We start from the raw sequence: 23,130 nt of genomic DNA, 5'->3' as shown, positions 1-23,130 counted from the left end.
CCATAAATTTTGGTGTCACCTCGTGCTTTCTTGGTGTCTAAAGAGAGTGGACATTATTAGTGGTTAATTTTCTGATATCTAATGACGTGATTCTGTTTCCACTTGGTCCGTCGGATATACGAACAGCGTCACACTTTGGCTACTCGGAGAACGTGCTGAATTTTGTGCGAAATCTGCTTCTTCTTCATTAATTGTTGCCACGCTTGCCAAGTTTAGGAACGAGGATTCTGTCGATCAGGGTCAGATTAAGCAGTACAATAGTGTAACGTTACGACGCAGCTCCTCCAGAGTACAACAAAAGCAAATGAAGTTTGGGAAGCCTCAATTGTAAGTGAACAACTGACATATGAGAAGTGTGTCACACGATACAGCACCACAGTAATTGCTGCAAAACTATCTGTTTCCCACAGAGGCTATGGTACGAGATACAGCTTCACGCTAGCAGAAAGCGGTACTGGACGTTGATTTCTGGCCATTCAATGAGACCTCCACCCCCAAATACTTCAATAGCAGCTCTGGCAGTTAACAAGTGAGCAGAACAGTTCCATGCTACGTTAGATGAAGATAATTTATTTCTATGTAACCGTTTTCTGAATGCAGAAGCGCCTGATGATGTGCAAAACATGCTTGAAATGCGTCGCAATATGATACATTAAACATAAGACAAATAATTACAATGCTTCTCTCTGCCTTAGTCTCCACTACACTAATGAGAGAATGTTCACATTCTTGATTCCTCAGGAGCTGAGTGCCACTAAATCTATAGTCATAGGCTCAAATCCCGTTGGGGCAGTGTATTTAAAGTCAGACTTGTTTCCGCTCCTACAACTTAACTGATAAAGACCGCAACGAATTTAAGTAACAGATACCTACGAAACCTTTAAGTTTGTACTGCAGTGCCGTGTAGGTCAAAAAGCAGTTTTTCATAAGCGCCAGACGACTGATAGAGCATGCCGCATTTCACTGATTTTTATTTGTTATTTCATAGGTGCTTCTCTGTCGCATATTTTCACGATTTTTCGAATATTGGAGCTGCAAGAATGGAAGCATTGAATGATTGCCGAACAGAATATTCTTATTTACCTTAAATCTTTCTCTTCAGAGCAACGGCAGAATGCACAGCCAGAAAAGCTTATAAGAGTGTGGCGTGTGGGGCGATGGAGTGGGCGTGAACGATGGTATGGTAGAACAAAACACTCGGTAAGGGGGTGGCGGTAGAAATTAAGTCGTTGACAGAAAGATGCGAGCATAGAGCATTATGCGGCGCTTAATCAGCATACTCTGGGACTGTGTTGCTGTACGGTGAGAGCTAGTGTTGTTGGTGCTATTCACGCACTACTGAGCTATTATTTCCCAGGCAGAAATTAAGTGTGGCCTACATCTGGATAAACTGCTAATTCTAGAACCATCTGCCTATCTGGGCCACCGCAGTAGAACTCGATAATTCTCAAAAATGGTTCAAATGGCTCTCAGCACTATGGGGGGTTAACTTCTGAGGTCATCAGTCCCTAGAACTTAGAACTACTTAAACCTAACTAACCTAAGGACATCACACACATCTATGCCCGAGGCAGGATTCGAACCTGCGACCGTAGCGGTCGCACGGTTCCGGACTGAAGCGCCTAGAATCGCTCGGCCATTTCGGCCGGCGATAATTCTCATATGACTATTGTGGTAGCGTTGTTAATATTAAAACGTTAAGAACTAAATCAGTAACACTCTGCGCGAGCGACGCATGGAATTTCAGCACCATGCTCAGCTTGATGAACCTGTTATTTCGGGTCCCTCTTGTCTTAAGCATACTACACGTTGAAAACTCTTCAACATCAGCGCTTTTCGCTTTTACTGACAAAGAATCAGCAGCCGATACATTTTAATCATAACGAATAGATCACATGTATTTTCCTTTTAGTACACTACTGGCCATTAAAATTGCTACACCACGAAGAAGACGTGCGACAGACGCGAAATTTAACCCACAGGAAGAAGATGCTTTGATATGCAAATGATTAGCTTTTCAGAGCATTCACACAAGGTTGGCGCCGGTGGCGACACCTACAACGTGCTGACATGAGGAAAGTTTCCAACCGATTTCTCATACACTAACAGCAGTGGACAGGCGTTGCCTCGTGAACCGTTGTTGTGATGCCTTGTGTAAGGAGGAGAAATGCGTACCATCACGTTTCCGACTTTGATAAAGGTCGGATTGTAGCCTATCGCGATTGCGGTTTATTGTATCGCGACATTGCTGCTCGCGTTGGTCGAGGTCCAATGACTGTTAGCAGAATATGGAATCGGTGGGTTCAGGAGAATAATACGGAACGCCGTGCTGGATCCCAACTACCCCGTATCACTACCAGACGAGATGACAGGCATCTTATCTGCATGGCTGTAACGGATCGTGGAGCCACGTCTCGGTCCCTGAGTCAACAGATGAGGACGTTTGCAAGACAACAACCATCTGCACAAACAGTTCGACGACGTTTGCAGCAGCATGGACTATCAGATCGGAGACCATGGCTGCGGTTACCCCTGACGCTGCATCACAGACAGGAGCGCATGCGATGGTGTACTCTACGACGAACCTGGGTGCACGAATGGCAAAACGTCATTTTTCGGATGAATCCAGGTTCTGTTTACAGCATCATGATGGTTGCACCCGTGTTTGGCGACATCGCGGTGAACGCACATTGGAAGAGTGTATTCGTCATCCTCATACTGGCCTATCACCCGGCGTGATGGTATGGAGTGCCATTGGTTACATGTCTCGGTCACCTCGTGTTCGCATTGACGGCATTTTGAACAGTGGACGCTACATTTAAGATATGTTACGACCCATGGCTCTACCCTTCATTCGCTCCCTGCAAAACCCTACATTTCAGCAGGATAATGCACAACCGCATGTTGCAGGTCCTGTACAGGCCTTTCTGGATACAGAAAATGTTCGACTGCTGCCTTGGCCAGCACATTCTCCAGATCTCTCACGAATTGAAAACGTCTGGTCAATGGTGGCCGAGCAACTGGCTCGTCACAATACTCTTGATGAACTGTGGTGTCGTGTTGAAGCTGCATGGGCAGCTGTACCTGTTCATGCAATCCAAGCTCTGTTTGACTCAATGCCCAGGCGTATCAAGGCCGCTATTACGCCCAGAGTTGGTTGTTCTGGGTACTGATTTCTCAGGATCTATGCACCCAAATTGCGTGAAAATAATCAGATGTCAATTCTAGTATAATATATTTGTCCAATGAATACCCGCTTATTATCAGCATTTCTTCTTGGTGTAGCAATTTTAATGGCCAGCAGTGTATTTATGGACTGAATGACAGTTTTATTCGAGGATAACTTATTCTAGACTTTATTGTTAGTGAAACTTCCTGGCAGTGTTTTGTGTTCCTTGTTCCACTTTCTGAGAACAACTGCTTCTCCTTCACATGGAATCGAAGTTGCGCTCCAAACATTCGCTAGTTTAATTTTCAACAGAATTTTGAGCCTGCGTTTTCTGTTTTCTGTCATTTCTGCATAGCAGCGTTTCTTGATATGGAACCTCGTGTTATCCTTATCTCGCGAAGTCTCCCTGAGGATGTTACGTTTTGTAATCGATGCTTTGTTTTTGTCTCTTCATTTCTGTGCCTGTCTTTCATGGAGACTGCCGTTGACATCGACCTGAAAAAAATATTTTCCAAGTCTATTACTACAAAAAAGATGTGTTTCCTAATATAACGTTTCCAGTATAACTACTGGAAATGACCAAAAAATGTGAAACACGTCTGGCGATTAGCTTTTTAATTTCAGTATGCTTAAGAGAGCAACACAAATAATTGACAGTTAATGAGTTTTGTTGTTTAGTCTGCAGTCGACGTATCCGAGTACTATTAGTGGCTGTAGTCCTCACACCCAGTAGCAGGATACGGTAGCCGATGTGCAGTGACCAATGGCAGTGGGCAAAGTGCTGGGCGAGATCATTCGTTTGTTCTGAACGGGAGGCCGATAAGTGTTTTCCTCCTTTCGACCATTCAGCGATGACAAAATCGAGGCACGCCCCTTGCAATTTTTCTCAAATGATTTTACAGAAACTATTCGGCAAAAGAATTTCAGTTTTGCTTTACTTATAGCTTTATATGTCAGGTTCATGATGATGATCCCAACAGTTTGTTAATGATCATAGTTATTTTGATATTTACGTGAAAGTAAGACACTGAGCGAAAATCGGAAACTTGTGCAATGAAAAACAGAGGTCGCTATGATTTTGCGTTTGGTGCATATTTCATGATATGTTGTTGCTTATGCAATTTAGCTAACATACTGAGCTTTTCTTTAGACTTGAGTACAAATATTTATCCGTCACCAATCTTGAGAAAATTGATTTGGTGTAGCACACTCATTTGCGATCGCACTGCACCAGCGATAAAGACAGAATGAAATATCCACAGATTACTGATGTTTCGCAATCGGTTTCAAATATGGAAATGAGATTTTGGCAAATGATAGCATATAAAGAGGAGAGTATTTTACCATATTGTTATTATGTAAAACTTCAGTATCTACCATGTTATAGCAATAACTATAGACTTTTACGGTGAAAGAATCTAATTTTTAAGGGTCATCGATAGCTGGTGAAATGAGAAATGCTACGGATTTTGGAACATCATATGTGAAGACATTACACGCTTTTTTGACCGAGAATGTGCTTTTTGATTAGCTACTCACTTTGCTTTTCCTCAGTTCTTCACTTAATAAACTTAATAAAGCACTGTTTCAGAATTCTCTCACAATTGTGGCTGCACAGCATGTTAGCGAGATGAGACTGTAAACTCCGCTTTGTTTTGGCAAAAGAAGCAAATTTTGACATGGCAACCAGAGAAATGTGTAGCTTTTACCCAAAATTCGCCACCCACGATGTTTCTCTGAAAGTTACAAAAGGTTAACATGCCAGACGGAAATAAGTCGCTGCGTTTTTGGCGAAATTCTTTTTAAATACTAACGAAATGAGATATGACGCAGATCTTTTTGAATAAGGCTCATTGACGTATATGTAAGGTATTTCGGTGCTCGGCCGCCAAGCCTTTGAGACACAAACTGTAGTCACTTCCTAGACTGCACAAGGCTGGTATTTTCTGCTAGAAGTATTACTGAATCTAGGTAACAACGAAGGATATGCTTCGCAACCATGAGACCAACGAGTTACTTCCTGCATGACACAGAATTAACCTAAAAAATTCGCTTGATATATTCATATAACGTTCATTAAATAATCTGAGTGAGTTTCGTATAAGGTGTGAAATAAAGTTATCAGTTCATGGTTTCGATCCTAGGAAAGTCATTCGATGTAGAAATTGCAATTAATTTCGTCTTTCACATTGCGAGGTTATCTGCCCTAGCCAGAACTGGAGCAATAAGGGAGAGCAAAATGCTGCAGTATGCTGCTGGCCGTGACATAATGTCATTGCCTGGCAAGCTGGAACTGCTTTGGTTCCCGGTTCCAATCTCACCGGAGGATACATTTTTAGCCATTTTGTGATAGAGCTACGAGCAGTAAGATCGAAAATCAATAAGGAAATTTTATTTACGAGGGTTGAATGAAAAGTAATGCCTCCGCCTTCGTTAATTGGGTTTAGATGGAAATATTTTAATAAGTAAAACGCAGAATTATCCTTAGAATGTGATCTTTATTACCAATATTCACCTTTCCACATAATCTCCAGCCAACTGGATACATGCCAATGATGAACAAGTTTTCTGAAGCCGTCACTGAAGAAGTCGACACTCTGTTTCCGCAACCACAGTCTCACAGTTCTCTCAACATCTTCATTAGAAGCATTATGAATCCCCGCAAATCGTCTTTTATTATCGGTAACAGATGAGCGTTAGACGGTGCTAAATCTGGACTGTATGAAGAATGCCGCACTGTGGTGAGATTCAGTCTCTGAAGTTATGCTGTGGTGGCATGTGAAGTGTGTGGTTTGGCATTGTCATGCTGCAGGAAAACATTTCCCTCTTCCTTTCGGACCCTTGTTAGCCGTCGTCTCAGAGTTCGCAACGTTGTGCTGTAACGCTCTGAATTTATTTTTGTTCCACGACCAGGGAAATCGACATGGATAACACCATCTGCGTCCCAGAACACTGTGGGCATGATTTTTTCAGCTGAGGGCTGCGTCTCGAATTTATTTTTCTGGAGCGAGTCTTTGTGTCGTTATTCCACAGACAGACGTTTCGTCTCCGGGTCGTCATGGTGTACTCACGTTTCGTCTTCTGTCACAATTGAATGGAGAAAGGCTTCACCTTCATTCTCGTATCGCGAGAGGTGGTCCTGGTAAATTTGAAGTCTGTGCGCTTTCATTCCAGGAGTCAGCATCCGGGGTATACATCGTGCACAGATCTTCCGATAGCCAAGCAAAGCAATAATGTGACCCACACGTTCTTGTGAAATGCCGATTGTGCTTGCAGTTTCTCTCTGTGTGATACGACGATCGTCCTGAATCAATCTGTCAACATTTTGCTCGTGAAACTCGGTGGTTTCTGTCACAGGACGTCCAACGTTTTGTTTGTCACGCAGGTCAGATGTTCCCGCGTCAACATCTTTAAACTTACTCGCCCAACGACGCACAGTACTCACATCAACACAATCACCATAAACTACTTTCATTCTCTGGTGAATCTCCTTTGGGGTGTCACCTCCTGCTGTCAAGAATTCAGTGACTGCACGTTGCTTAAATCACATTGACTGGCCTTCTGCGCAGGGTTCCATACTTTACACTGTAATAACAGAATCGCTCAATGCTAAGGCCTCCCGCCAACTGGAGCTGTAGAGAAGAGGCTATGGAACAAGCCAGTACCTGCCGCATACCAATGCTGTCAACTGTTGAAGAGTTACGGACGTGGAGGCATTACATTTCAGCCAACACTCGTATTTTGCTTATAAAATGTTTCATTTCCAAACTAATTCATTGTGACACAGTACAGTACGTAAACACAGGCCCTTTGGTAGTGAAGTCCAGGATGAGTAATATTTTACTTATTCATGGTGATACAGAAACACTCCTGTTACAGATACTTAATGTTTCATTAAAATTAAGTTTCGTCATAAGGATGTCATAGTAATCTCCATTTCTTCTGAATTAGTACAGTGCATATTTTAATGGCGTTGTCCGTTATTTTATTGAATACAACAGTAAACATCTGAGAGGAATTCATCATTAACAGAACAGGGTATACTCTCACATTATCTAAAACAGTCTCACAATGCTCAGGTAGTTGCCGATTCTATACCTACCCATTGTATCTGAGTTAAAAATGACGTCAAACCAGGTTTGAAGTGCATTTTCGTCCAGAAAAGAGTTTTCTTGGCGGTTGTTCGATAAGGACATTTAAAGTAAACATCTGAGGGCATGAGATCAGAAGAATAAGTGTGTGATGATGACTTTTCAAACTCCATGATAGTTTTGTCACTGAAATCGGCAGAGTGCGTTATCCTGTAGTATCAACAAGTTATGAAGTTTTGTAGGCCGTTTTTCTTACACTGTGGCTGATACGTGTCTTAGTTGTTGACCGAAGGTACCAGCTGCGATACGCTCTCCCCTGGGGCGGTTTTCGTAATGCACAACATCCTTTCTGAGCCACCAGAGGCAAAATATTATGTTCACACTGCCCTTTGCTTGAGTATATGCTCTATTTGAGGGCTGAGCCACTGATTCTTCTTAAGAAGTTAATATAAAGACTCCATAACTAGTCAGCTGTAGGAATATTGCATTGGAATTTCCAATGAGCCAACCAATGACGATCAAGTAAACATGCATCAATCATCACCCTTTGACTTTTGTTGTTTTAAATTAGAGCATGCAGTACTACTGGTCCCGACTTCTGAACCTTGCCTGTTGAATGTAAATGTCGCTTGACGCTTAAATAGGCATACTCCACCACATATGTCTGTTACTGTGGCTTTCTGAATGTGTGAAATCATTAATGTCACAACAATGTTTCCTGTAGTGAGGAAGTCTTTTTCTGACGTGTATTGCCCAAATGCACTGGCCCTACAAACAATACAAAGGTTCAGTGCTGCCTCTGTTGCTATCAAGCCTCTACTAAACAAAAAGCGATTAGTATGTCACAAATGCAAGACCTTTTTCCACTTGCGACCATATTTTATCACATTTGAACAACATTCATAAGTTTCGGGCATGTAAAATCCAAGTCGTAATTTCGGGATAAATACGAGAACTTCAAATAAGAAAACACACTCATAGCGCCGTGTCACGTTCACCTAGGCTGTGGGGCGAGTAAATTCTCGAGCGTAAACTGTTCTTATCTTGACGCAGCCACGAGCTGTTTGGCGGAAAAGTTTCTGGAACTTTTTGCTGTTACAAGCGGATTATAAAATGGGACGAATTAGGTCTGAAGCTCCGTCAGACTGATAACTTTAGCTGATACCCGATATGCGATTTAAATAAACTAGGGAATGGAGTGGATTCGTACGCCCGCCTTTACGCTTACAGAGCACGAAGCTTACCGCTACATCACGAGCACACACGTTTCCAAAACACCTCGAGAAGACTGACAGAACTTCCTCTTCACACTTCTGCACCCTTCGGTGTTGCCAGATCGTGTATCTCGTCTAACAATTGTGAGGGACTGTCGGGAATATTGGCCGCCTTAAGTGAACGACTTGGCCTTCGTCTCTACGGCGGCCACGTTTTACGCCTAATACTGTACTTCTTTGACATCTCGGTGAAATATTCTGATTTGTTTCCACTTAAGATGTGACACCGTCTAAGTGAAAGTCACTTTTTGAACCTAGATTTGACATTTGGCATTGTTGTCCAACGTCACGTTACGACTAACGAACGTTTGGAAATCCAGTTTCTTAATCAAAAGACAACTCACAACCTTCATTCATTACAGTGTAGGAAAGCGTTCATTTGTCATAAACAATTTCCCCTAACAACACAATAATTCAGTACCGTGATCAGTTTCCGTCTTCCTCTACAATTGCATTTAGCTGCCAGGGAATAGACACATCTAGTTTTCGGATGAATCAGTTATACTACAACTCTTCCCTTGAGTCATGAACAGCTGTCATGGTTCTCGTTGCTGGTCTTGTACACCTAATAATTTTATCCATCTCTGCCTGTAAGTGCACTATGGGATTGAGATCAGCACCTTTGTGGGGGCCAGTCCAACACTTGTTTCAAATGAACCTTTGGGAGGACAGTCCAGTAGCTCAATGTCTCCGTTCATTTGAAACAGGTGTTTTACACAGCTCGCTGTATCGACAGGAGAATGGTCATGTGGAAGATTATTCTGCCTCTTTCAAATCTTTGACGAAGAGAACGAATGATCACGTTCTCCAGCATTTCGTAGTAGCAGTGACTAGAAAAAGGACTATCCAGTTGCCACAGAACGCCGTAACCATTTGCTGCGAACTAAATGTTTCCCTGTATTTGGGCCACTGCTTCTGAAAATGACCAAGAGGCATTAAATGTTTCCCTCAAGCATACAGGTAGCAGCAGAATGAAGAAGTTAATAGCGATAATGGCAGTAATAATCGAAGTATTTGGTAACTTTATACTCTTGATTGGTATATCTCTATCTAAGAAATTTTTTGAAACAGTGAAAATTTCAAAATGGCTTCCAATCAAGGTTACGATGGCTAAAAACATCTTTATATCCCACTGGCAAGAGACTAGGATACTTCCGTGTCAGAAGCCTGCTGACAACAAAGCAGTTAATAGAGAACTGAATTTTTTCACCGTGTCTAATTTGTAAGCGAAGCGCATCATACCTTACGACACAATCATGAATACAGCAAATCTGCGCTTCATTGGTCTGGTGTATTGATCTCACCTTATTAGTTTTGACGTATATGTTCGATCCCACTTCCGGAATTTATTTTAAACGCACACAAACAGATCTCCTTCACCTCTAGCAATCTCAAACGAAGAATGTTAGGTTGCTTTATAGTTCAGAATCCGCTTTATAAACATTATATCCCTTCGCTACCAAATGGGCCAGAGGTGGTTTAGAATGGGCCACAACGCAAGTCGTAGCAAACAGAAACTCTGTCGCTAGTGAGATTCCTTTCACTAGAAACTTTTTGTTTTATTTAATGAGCCAATGTTATTTACGGTCACAGGGCTCTTATTTCATATGAACTTTAGGTGCTGAAAAATTTATTGCTGGACTGGGATTCGAATTCGGATCTCCTCTTTCGTATCTGACGCACACGGAACGATATAGTTCGATCATTTCATTGTTTTGCCCAAGATGGCGAGCTCTTCTAGGTGCCCATGAAAGGTACAGTCGTGCTCAAAAGTATCCGAACGACCTGAACTGCATTTCGCCTTCCCAGGACTCCAACCGGGCACCTATCGCTGTTATGTTCTAGAGAAAACGAACGTTAAATATGGGTTTGTTGCACCAGCAGCGACATGTGAGCATGTTTGAACTAGAAATAATATGTCGATGAGTTCAGTGCTCACTGGGAATAGAGCCCCGCACATATCGTTGTTGACTACACACAATGAGACGTCAGCTACCGAATTTTTCTCCACCAGCAACTCGGAATAACATCTTGAACTTACAGTGATCTCGCAGATAGTTCTGTGTCCCACTGGGAATCAAAAACGTCAGATATCGTTAGTGTTGACAACGAATGAGAAAACATTAAAAATCTAAATTATTAGCCACCAGCAGATAGGTGTTCTCATGCTAGAGCCTGATAATACATAATGAAATCTTTAGTGCCGGGCCAGGATTCGAACCCATTCACGCGTAATATGTGGAGATGTTGAGGAATCTGCAGTTTTGAACAAACAACAAATTGTAGCCGAGCTGTATTGTCACGAAGGGATCAAATTCCGTGTTAAGGGCGGTCTGAGTTGTCTTCTCAGTTCAGAACCAATTTTATCGACATACAGAAGTTCAGATAAAAGATGGAATAAATGTCCTGTGACCCTACATAGCGTTTGTTTCGTCACTAGAAATAAAGAACTAGTATAAGAAAGGTTACTGGTGATAGAGTTTCTACATGTCGCCACTCCAGACTTTATTGTGGTTCAACCTAACGTCTACTTGGCAAAGAAGGAATATCATATTTAATGTGAATTTCAGACCGCACTGCCATTATATCTTCTTCACTTGGTGTAGCCAGAAGAGAATGGAATCTTTCTCTCCCTATCTAAAATCATTGACAGAAGTAGGAATCGAACCCAGACCATAGGCAAACAAATTACCATCAGTCCAACAGACCACCAAACCCTCTTTTCTGCGACTGATTTTTCTATCGTAACGCCGTTGCGCCACACTGGATGAGAATTCTGACACACAGGCTCCCTGTAGTAAATTGCAACATGTTCAGTAAATTCATTTACTTGGTTGACCGAATCACCTTGAACTAGCTGCCTCGGCTACCCAGTGAATACATTCGACTCTATTTTGTAGTCACCGAAAGAAAATCACGTAACTGCCACCTACACAGAACTGCCAACAGTGTAGGATGCAGAAATTTAAATAGGAAGTGTTCCTTTCCACTTGAGCTATTCTATTGCGCTATCTGTTTGTAAAACACGTCATGCAGCGCAACAGAAAAGCTGTAACTGTTTCTCTCAGAAGTCTAGACCCGGCCATTTGCATTATCTCACAGCGCTGTGGTATGCAGAAGTTCTGGAGGAATTGTTCTTCAGCTCCGGAGGTGTTGTAGCTCTGTGTCAGCTAGTAGCGTAATGGTAAGAGTCGTGCACCATAGATAAGATGTTGCCAGTTCGAATACATTTGCTGCTACATTTTTTTAAAACGTAATTCTGCTGTCTGCTGAAGTTACCAATCTAATGGAACTTTGAACATAATTCCCTTCACTTCTCAACCCAAAATAGTCGCATGTGGAAAAAGGGCGAACTTCTGTTACGTTTTGTTCTTTTCAGGTTTAATAGACAGCCAGGCAGCAGATGCATCTCGAAGCTCTTGTATTGTGTATGGGGAGAGCGCATCGTGCCCAAATACGTCGGAAAAGGGTTTTCTACATTAGCTGTCGTGTGGTAGTGGCATTTTATTCTTCTTCAAACATTGTTTGACAGCTTTAACTCAGAACAAGTTTTCTACATGCATGTAATCGATAAACTGCATGTGCATCGTCAGACCGTTATAGATAACATCAGAGAATTCGCATATATCGTTGATGATTAATTTCGCTCTCATGTTTACTATTGTTTCAACAACACTAAAGGAGACCTTACGAAAATTGTGCACTGTATTATAAGAAATGAAATAAAATTACCCACAATAACCTTACGACGAAAGTCTGTTTTAGTAAAACTGAGTATCTGCACACAAGCGTGCCTCTATCGACACGAATTCGTAAAATACTACTCACTTACATTTCGATTAGGTCTGTGTTTAATTGGTACGCTGTGTCACACTCAAGAGATATGCAAATGTGGCATTTCATAAATATAGTTACGTATTTCTAGAAACCCAAACTTTGCTTGTCAGCAGCGGAAAGAGGCGTTACCTGTTGTGCAGCATTGTAAGTTTTTCACCATTGCACTATGAGCCAAAAGTATTTTCTTGCAATTTCTTTATCGATGTTTGATCTGACTGCTTGTAGCTCTTTCACAGAAAGGGTAAAAACGTAGAATCCAGTGAGACTGGAAAGCGAACCACAACAGATGCTTTTTCACAGTTCAGCACGTTACCACAGAGCCGGCGAAGCGGTAGGTGTTTTACTTTCCTCTTACGAGGCCAATAGTGGCTAGAACTCATAAACAGCTATTTAAAGGACGAGATTAGTTGCGATTTCCACCTGCAACGACTTTCCTGGGCTGAAAACCGTAAGTTTACAATCTTTTGTTACACCTCAAGCGATAATAACTGAGATTACTCAATGGAAATGACAGGTAAAATCAAGTGAACTTTGAGGCTTAATTCCGTGCACACCAGGAAGTAACTCGTCGATCACAGAGTTGCCAGACATACGTTGTCTTGTTGCCAAATCTCGGTTACAGTACCAGCAGGAAGAAGACGAACCGATGTGGTCCTACAGCGGGCTGCGAAGTGACCATAGCTGGTGTCTCCAAGACGCAGCTCCTGGAATACGTAATGCGTTTAATTTGCATTTCTGTAACTAGGTTTAGGGACTGGAGCGTAGTTACTAAAAATACTCAGAATTGACTGCAAACTAAGCATCATAAATCAGTAACATTCATAGTTATTTTTATATTTCTTTCGTAAGTGTACTCAAAACTAAGAAACTCATTCACAGGCGTTTTCATGCCTCACCGATAGTCGCGCACAACAAACAAATAAAAATAAAAAAAGAATGTGTGTGTGTGTGAGTGTGTGTGTGTGTGTGTGTGTGTGTGTGTGTGTGTGGCAGAGAGAGAGAGAGAGAGAGAGAGAGAGAGAGAGAGAGAGAGAGCGCGAGAGAAATAAAAAAGAATGAGAGAGAGAGAGTGTGTAAAAAATTGTTGTAAAGAAATTGACTCATGGTATGTAAAGAAAAATGGCTCTGAGCACTATGGGACTTAACTTCTGAGGTCACCAGTCCCCTAGAACTGAGAACTACTTAAACCCAACTAACCTAAGGACATCACACACATCCATGCCCGAGGCAGGATTCGAACCTGCGACCGTAGCGGTCACGCGGTTCCAGACTGACGCGCCTAGAACCGCACGGCCACACCGGCCGGCGTATGTAAAGAAATCTTTCATTTAAAATGACACGTTCCACATCATTACAAAATGTCGTATTCATGATCCATGCAACAAGAATTAATCTAATCTAATCTAATCTAATCACATCATATTGATGACTAGCCATGAAGAGTCATGAATTACCGAAATTTTTGCCAATACCAGTAACCAAATCTAAACTTGAAAATAAAAGACGACAATTTATGTAATAAACCGGGGCTCCTATCAAGATCCTTTCGTGCCTGTTAGCTAACCACAAAAGATGTCTGATATACCTCCATTCTGAAGTAACAAAGTGTGCATGCAATTAAAGATGAAGTGCATGATGTGAAGTTCTGTGACGGTGATACGAACCCAACACGTACTCTACTTGTTAACTAAGAAAAATCAAATGTTACGAATCAGTTTTTCTTACTAGCTGCTAGGTGTTTGAATGTAAAATAAGGATAAAAACTTTTGTGCCTAAGCGACAGTCGAACTGCACACCTACCGTGCATCCACGAATATAGCTTAAGTATCAGTTGCTTACTCACCAACAGTAAGATGTGTGCTTGGTTGACCAGAAATAACGACAGCTATTGCGATTGTTGGCAACACATCAACAAACATTAAAAATGCACGTTAATTTTCACTAGCAGGTGGGTGTGCACTTGATAGGGCTTGAAATGAAATTATGAATATTTTTGTACTGGATCCTTTGGAGGAGACCTAGAAAAGATTGCAGTCTTGGGAAAAGGAACGAAATGGTTGAACTATACTGTTCTGAGAGATTCAGATCCTCGAAAGAGGAGATACGAATTCGAATCACAGTCCAGCACCAAATTTTTCAACGTCTCTTGTACCTGTTCCTATCGGTTCATCAAATAAAATAAAATTTTCTAATGTAAGTAAGTTTAGTGGCGACTGTATTTCTGTTTGCCATGACTTCCGCTATGTCATTTCCCAACGTAAACCGGCTCTGCCCAGTTGGTAATGAAGGAACGTGATGTTTAATGCGGATTAGGGACTATAACGTCTCTCTCTTGAGGTTGCCAGAGGTAAAATAAATCTGTTTCTGCCTCTTAAAAGTAAATTCCTGATCCCACACATTGCACCTGTGATAATTCGTTCCACCAGACCATTGTGGCCACATTTCCCAGCCTCAAGAGTGTGCTGAAACGGATGACGTGCTTAGCTTACAAAATTAGTCACGGTGGAAAAAATGTGAGTCTATTAAATGGTTAAGTAGAAGCAAGCTTCTGACGTGGAGATTATGCTATTCTCATGTCAGCAGGATGTAAAGACTCTTCTAGGCATCATAGGCTCGAAGTAAAGCCATTTTGAATTTTCACAAATTGAGCAAATTTCTTAGTTCGAGAAAATCCACTGTGAAGTTACCGGATAATTCGATTATTACCGTCATTATTACTATCATTTCATTCATACCGCTGCTGGAACACACTTGCTTGAAGATCATTTAATGCCTCTCGGTCAATATAGAAGTAGTTTCCCAAGAACAGGTTCTTTCCCTATCTACGGAATCCTTTTCATGTTAATATCAAACATCAGCAGTTTCTCGTAGATTACATTAAAACTAAAGTAATTGATGAAGACGTTACTTGATAACATAAACGCGCTGCCTTTCTTCATTTACTTGCGCCTAGAAATGTCTATCGAGCACTGCCAAACCAAAAGGCAAGAGATCTTACTGCCTTCCGATATACGTCGCTGTCCGTTCTTCCATATGATTTGGTCGACTTGACCTGTTTCAAGTTGTGCATGACAGACAATGGTTTAGAAAAACAATTGTTTTCCTTTGAAATAAACAGAAAGATTTTCATTCTAAGCTATCCAAGTACAAAATTTTCGCAGTATTAGTTCAAATTTAATATTCGCTTCTATAATGTAGGAAAGTATTTCACGTGCATTACCTATCTGACGTAATAATGAGAGTGCTAACATTTCAGGTATGTCATTTATTGTATTAAATGTGAGCTTACAAGCCTTAAGGACAGTCTTATCTGTGATAAGGTGTTCCCTGATATTTGTAGCATCGTGGTATTACTTTACATCTTGAGTTATTGCGATACAGAGCAGTGTTTTCTAGTGGTGACTTATAGGAACCATTTTCAATAGTCAAACGACTGTACCAAGGAGCGATTAGAGGACCTGCTAGACAGCTACGTTATGCCGGTTGCATGCGAATCAGGCGAAATGCAATTCAGGTCGTTCGGATACTTTTGAGTATGACTGTACATATGTGAGTTCGAATACTGGTTCAGCACAAAACTATGTATTGTTTCATTTCAAGCTCTACTATTTGCACACTGAACTTCTAGTGATAAATAATTAGTCTGGAACCGCGCTGCTTCGGTCGCAGGTTCGAATCCTGCCTCGGGCATTGATGTGTGTCATATCCTTAGGCTGGTTAGGTTTAAGTAGTTCTAGGTCTAGGGGACTGATGACCTCAGATGTTAAGTCCCATAGTGCTTAGAACCATTTGAATTTGATAAACAATTTTCATTTTTAATGTCTCTTCGGGTGTTGTCAACTATAACAATAGGTGCCGTTATTTCTTTCGTGGATAGAACCGACGGCGGAAGGTGCCGTGTTCGATTCCCGGTCAGGCAAAGAAATTGTATCCTCATTTCAGATTCAAACACCTCGCGGCTGGTGAAGGAATTCGAGCTCGAACACCTGATGTTACTAGCTAACAATCTGATTACGTGCTGGGTTCGAATCATGGCATTTCGATTTAAACACGTGCAAGCTTTGTCATTTGAAAAAGTTTTTCGTGGTTTGTTAATAGCGAAATAAGGACCTTGACAGAATTCCAGATAGAGTACAAAAATTTTCAAGCTTAGATTTGTTATTGATATTAGTGAAAACTTCGATATTTCTAGACTTTTTGTGCGTAGCCACCTGTGACGAACGTTGTTATGAGCGAGTCTCGGTCAGACACGACAGCTTTACGTAATTACAACGGCTATAGGTGTTTGGTTTCAATACAGATCAATACAGTGCGTGTTTGTTTTATTCTAAACTAATTATCGGGCATCACAGAATAAAACACACACACACAGAATAGGAGGAACAAGCGGAACAGATTCAACGTTTGTGGACGTCAAAACAAAGCAAAACAGTAAACAAACGACAGTCGGAAGCACATCAGAGACGTAAATTGATGCAATGAAATGTGTGTCCATCCACAGCAACATAACAGAACGCAGTATTTCCAAACGAGCAGGGGAAAATGTGAGTAAACACATTCGAAATACGAGACGTAATCCGTGAACAAAAAACCACCCGAAATTGTTCGCTATACCTAAGCTTCACAAAACTTTTATCGATGTCCACAGGTTCAGCCCAACTACACAAAAACACATTTGACAAAAAAAAACTTGACGCAGCTAAGGACAAGCAAAATACTTTTATGCTAAAGCCAAAAACGGGAATATATCACGAATTTTATCAGAACATACATTTGTCAGAAGATACATTTTAAAGTTTGGATAATAAACAAAAAATTAAGTGCACACGATTTTCTAACATCCCTCATGTTTGCAAATGACATGGTGCACCAACGGTGGCTCATTTTAGTTGGTAGCCACAGGACACACACAAGGTAAAATAAGAGGTAAAGCGTACATACATTGTGAGTGACAACAAAATCTCATTTATCACATTCCTTAACTTAAAAATAACCCTGTTTGTACGTATTTCAGGAAAATAATAAAAAAAAAAAAACACTGAGTAAGCCACAACTGTGGGGAATCTTGTTTGTGTGATAAAACAAAACTATAATTTCTGTACTTGCAAAAAACGGACCCATCCCTAATTCATTATTATTTTTCATTAGCTTTACAATAAGAATTAGTTGCAGAGGTGCGTAAAATTAATCTAGAAGGTTAACATCTGTGGTCAGCAGTCCCCTAGAACTTAGAACTACTTACACCTAACCAACCTAAGGACATCACACACAGCCATGCCCGAGGCCGGATTCGAACCTGCGACTGTAGCGGGCACGCGGTTCCAGACTGAAGCGCTTTGAGCCGCACGGCCACACCGGCCGGCCATGGTGTAGTCTGTTGCTTATAACGTTTTAATATCTATTCTATTTATTCGTTATTTCAGCCAGGGCGTATTTCATGTCAATATCATCTTTGTGGCCATGTGAGTGTACGCCCACATTTAATCACTTACCATGAAAATATTTCACAAAACCACCTCTGTATATACGCATATTGCTTGCACGTAAACTGACGAGTAAACAACATGTAAATTCTTCCTTCGACAACACGCAGAACCCTGCACAGAACTAAAGTAACTGACAGGCATAGGAATAATCTATGGCGTTCAAAACCTATTGGCGATATTTTACAGAAGCGCGGTCATCAATGGGAGATGGTGATAATAGTTTCCACAAAGAAACTTTGTCTCGAAACCTGACAGAAAATCCAAGGAGATCCTGTTCGTATCTAAAGTTTGCTAGCTTCAAGACGTAATCAAAGCCTTCTCTGCGCGATAGCAATGGACACGCTATCGACGATAGTGCTGCTAAAACAGAGTTACTAACCACTACCGCTACAACAACTAAATAGAACCACTGGCTCGTCGAAAGATCTGTACCCAAAGACTGGAAAATTGCACAGGTCACGGCAATATTCAAGAAAGACTATATTAGGAACCCGCTGAATTACAGACCCATATCATTAACGTCGATATGCTTTACGATTTTGGAACTTATATTGTGTTCGAACATTATGAACTGCCTCGAAGAGAACGGTCTATTGACACATAGTCAACACGGATTTAGAAGACAACGTTCTTGTGAAACAGAACTAGTTCTTTACTAAGACGAAGTGTTGAGTGCTACCGACAAATGCTTTCAAATTGATTCCATATTTCTAGATTTCCAGAAGGCTTCGACACTGTACCTCACAAGCGGCTTGTAATTAAATTGCATGCTTGTGGAATATCGTCTCAGTTAATGCAATGGATTCGTGATTTCCTGTCAGAGAGGTCACATTTCACAGTAACTGACGGAAGGCCACCACGTAAAACTTAAGTGATTTCTGGCCTTCCCCAAGGGGGTGTTATAGCCCCTCGGTTGTTCCTTATCTAAGTAAACGATTTAGGAGACAATCTGAGCAGCCATCTTAGATCGTTTGCAGGTAATGCTGTCGTTTATGGTCTACTAAAGGTACCAGAAAATCATATATATATATCGAAAATTGGCAACTGACCCTAAATAACGAAAAGTGCGAGGTCATCTACATGAGTGCTAAAAGGAATCCGCTAAACTTCAGTTAGGCCTACACTATAAATCAATCATATCTAGAGGCAGGTATTCAACTAAATACCTGGGAATTACAATTAAGAGCAACTTAAATTGGAAAGAACAAATAGAAATTATTGTGCTGAAGGCGAACCAAAGACTGCGTTTTATTGGCAGATTATTTAGAAGATGCAACAGATCTATTAAAGAGACTGCTTACGCTACACTTGTCCTTCCTCTTTTGGAGTAGTGCTGCACGGTGTGGGATCCTTACCAGATAGGATTAAAAGAGCACATCGAGAAAGTTCAGAGAAGAACAACACATTTTGTATTATTGAGAAATAGGATAGAGAGTGTCACGGACATGATACAGGATTTGGAGTGGACAACATTAAAATAAAGGCGATTATCGTTGCGTTGGGGTCTTCTCAGGAAATTTCAGTTAGCAGCTTTTATCTTCCAAATGCAAAAATATTTTGCAGACGCTGATCTACATAGGGAGAAACTATCAACACAATAAAAAAGGGAAACCAGAGCTCGCACGGATAGATATAGGTGTGCGGTTTTCCCCCGCACTTTCAGAGTGGAATAACTGAGCTTTATTGTGAAGGTGGTTCGATGAACCTATTGCCAAGCCCTAAAGTGTGATATGCATGGAAGCCATGTAGCTGTAGATGTACATCACGGACTCAGACAGGGATATTGAGTCTGTTGTGTGCATCTACATGGCTACTCTGTTTTGGCTAAAGAGAGTCGTTTTCCTATAATGTCCTTGCAAAGTTTCGTAAATCTTGCTCCCATCTCTTCTACACATCTCCTATACATTCCATGTTTCTAATTTCAGTTTCGCCATGTGGTTTAGCAGCTACAACACTATTGAAGCGTTTGGAGTCACCACCACCAAGATAGTGAGTGTATCGCACACCACGTGTAGCAATTGACCTAGTATAAATAGAGATACGCCCTCTTGTTTTCCGTATCATCACCCGAAACCTTCAAAGTTTTAGTCACATTTGTGTTTATTTACCTTATTGGCACAACCTTGAAATTATTCTAACCATGCTGGCCATAGCCGGCCGCGGTGGTGTAGCGGTTCTAGGCGCGCAGTCCAGAACCGCGCGACTGCTACGGTCGCAGGTTCGAATCCTGCCTCGGGCATGGATGTGTGTGATGTCCTTAGGTTAGTTAGATTTAAGTAGTTCTAAGTTATAGGGGACTGATGACCACAGATGCTAAGTCCCATAGTGCTCAGAGCCATTTGAACCATGCTGGCCGTAAACAAAATCACTTGCATGGAAAATGCTTAATATTTTAGGTAAACTTTGCCACTGCATTATACACACCCTGTAGCGACCGTCACGAAACTAGGCACCTCAACTTCATCTCACTGTTCTAAGCATTTCCAATTAGTGATAGTTTCAAATGTTTGTAAAATTCAGGAAATAATTTAGATATTTCTATTTTTAGTCTAGAATGTGATGGTGTACTTTCCAAAGGAAGATTCTTGCCAGGTACCACGAGAAAAAATAGCACTCCATCTTCAGGTCACAAGTGGCCCATCGGGACCATCCGACCGCCGTGTCATGCTCAGTTGAGGATGCAGATAGGAGGGGCATGTGGCCAGCACACTACTCTCCTGGTCGTTACGATGATTTTCTTTGAGCGGAGCCGCTACTATTCGGTCAAGTAGCTCCTCAATTGGCATCACGAGGCTGAGTGCACGCCGAAAAATGGCAACAGCGCACGGCCGCCTGGATGGTCACCCATCCAAGTGCCGGCCACACCCGACAGCGCTTAACTTCGGTGATCTCACAGGAACCGGTGTATCCACTGCGGCAAGGCCGTTGCCCACGAGAAAAAATAGCGTTACAAGAAATTTTGTGGAAGAAAATTTTCTTACTTCAAACTGTGATAAAAACAGAACGTTTGATATATTTGAACTGATAATAATTTATGAACATTCTCAAACTTTATAGATGCATGTGATACATATTTTATTGTGAAAACATAAAAGTATTCTGAGACCATAAATGAAGTACCATAAGATGTATGAAACTGTTCCGCCTGTGTAACGACAAATGTTGCCTCTGATGAGTTTTAGTCCTGCTGGGCCTTGTAGAAACTTCCAACGAGAAAGGATTTTAGATCCGATGGCTCGCTTTAATACGAGCAAGATTATTCCCTACCCCAATTTTTGTGTTTGCAGCTCGTCATTCCACCCATTACCCAAATCGCCGATGCACGCTACACAAAAGTAACTGTAGGTACTTTCAGGCAAATATTTCCTTTAAGACGAGAAAAGCGTATTTTTGCGTATGGTTCTTTGAGACTCAAGTCATACCGAAGTATACTACAAGCCTGTTGTCCTCAGCATGCAGTATGCACATTTTACACAAAACATCGTTCTTACTGCTGCAGTGCCTCTGCACTGTACTGCAAATTTTCGTCCACCATTTCACTTTCTGAATCAGAAACCAAGTGAGCGGAAAAGACAAAGACCCGAGATCACCGAGCAAGAATAATAAATTTTTTCACGGAGATTACCTTGTACTTTTCTAGCCGTCGGCTACTCTCCTCTGTCGTAGTATAGAAGTACAGTTCTACACACTAACTTTTTGTCAAAATCGCCAAATCCCGTAATTTACGATTTCGTTTACATCCCATCCTTGGAGAATAAAACCAGCGTGCTCACATCTAAAGATTCTGCCTATGTTACTGCAATGTTAATACGGAATTCAGTCAATTCGGATATACCCCAAGGTTTTGCTGTCATTTTATGAACTTGCACAAAATTTATTTTTCACAGCTTCTTCACTATTGGCGTGATCAGTAAAAAAACTTGAGCACCTTCGATACGTTAATTTCAGATTGGTTTCGAATGCCTTTTTGTCCTTTACGCAGTCTGACCGGAGGACCACTATAAGTAGGCCTTCGCTCTTGCATTTAGCTCACTACCAAACAGACGTCAGTGCACCGTTCCACCGAAGAATGAAAATATCCATAAACACATGATATTCCACAGAAACGTTGAACATTCATCTTATGCTGACTAGCTGCCCTGTTAACAATACGGCAACAAAGCTATGAAGCGCGCGAATCACAGCACATAGCGTCGTGGGACTGCAGAGAGCAGGTGTGACCTTGAGATATCTAATTACTTAACGGCCACTCTAGTTACCACATCGCATAAATACATCTTATATTTACACACAATGAAAAGTATACATGTAACTAAACATCGCGTACCTACTAAAGAGTAATTATAATTAAGCGCACCTGGATGTCATAAGGGCCCAGAAAATGTGATTTTTTATTTAATAAATATCTATTCTTCCTAATTACAAAAATTATGTACTTCATCTGTAGTACCTCATCATTTTCGTGTTTAACTGCCTTCCTAAAGCAGTTATCAAATCCGAACGCCTAGCTCTTACACTACTGTCAAACACAAAACATTGCCTAAAATGTCTCGTTCTTTGATTTTGGCGCCACTATTTCCATAGCAGCTCGTTTGTGTATTATCCTTGAAGAAGCTGTCGACTGTACTATCAGGATAATCGATCTTTCTTTCGATAGAAGCAGACTGCTTGAGGTTTTTTATGATTTTAGTATGCATTCGTATCGTAAACTTGTTATTGTGGCTGCATATTTTAGCCATTTTACATAATAAAATTCTAAAAACGAAGAAGTTTAACTGCAGTCGTAAATTTTACGGCAATCAACACAAGCATGTTATTGGACATCGTAAAAATGAAGAAATTGTTACGCCACAATGAAGTGAAGTTAGGCCTAAAAGTTCACCAGACAGCGCTTCAAAACACAGGTTGAAACATCTTACTGAAAATAAAACAGATGAGGATGTTGTAAACAATGAAAAATAAGGGTAAAATTTGGTTAGTAAGTGGTAACAGCTTTTTTCTGTCGCTAAATGTAAATACTGTAATAGTGAAAAATCACTTAGCCTACGTTTAGTGAGGACATAAGAGAAAGGGCCTGTTGTTGTTGTGGTCTTCAGTCCTGAGACTGGTTTGATGCAGCTCTCCATGCTACTCTATCCTGTGCAAGCTTCTTCATCTCCCAGTACCTACTGCAACCTACATCCTTCTGAATCTGCTTAGTGTATTCATCTCTTGGTCTCCCTCTACGATTTTTACCCTCCACGCTGCCCTCCAACACTAAATTTGTGATCCCT

The 23,130-nt window shown here is 41.2% G+C and overlaps 1 pseudogene; it reads right to left on the bottom strand.

The window, feature by feature from the left end:
- Positions 1-20,669: 20,669 nt before the first annotated feature.
- LOC124596778 lies at positions 20,670-20,787 on the bottom strand (annotated as a pseudogene).
- Between the last annotated feature and the right edge of the window lie 2,343 nt (positions 20,788-23,130).

The sequence above is a fragment of the Schistocerca americana genome, chromosome 2 (assembly GCF_021461395.2).
Source record: "Schistocerca americana isolate TAMUIC-IGC-003095 chromosome 2, iqSchAmer2.1, whole genome shotgun sequence".
NCBI classification, from domain to species: domain Eukaryota; kingdom Metazoa; phylum Arthropoda; class Insecta; order Orthoptera; family Acrididae; genus Schistocerca; species Schistocerca americana.
This window is presented reverse-complemented; position numbering and strand designations above follow the sequence as displayed.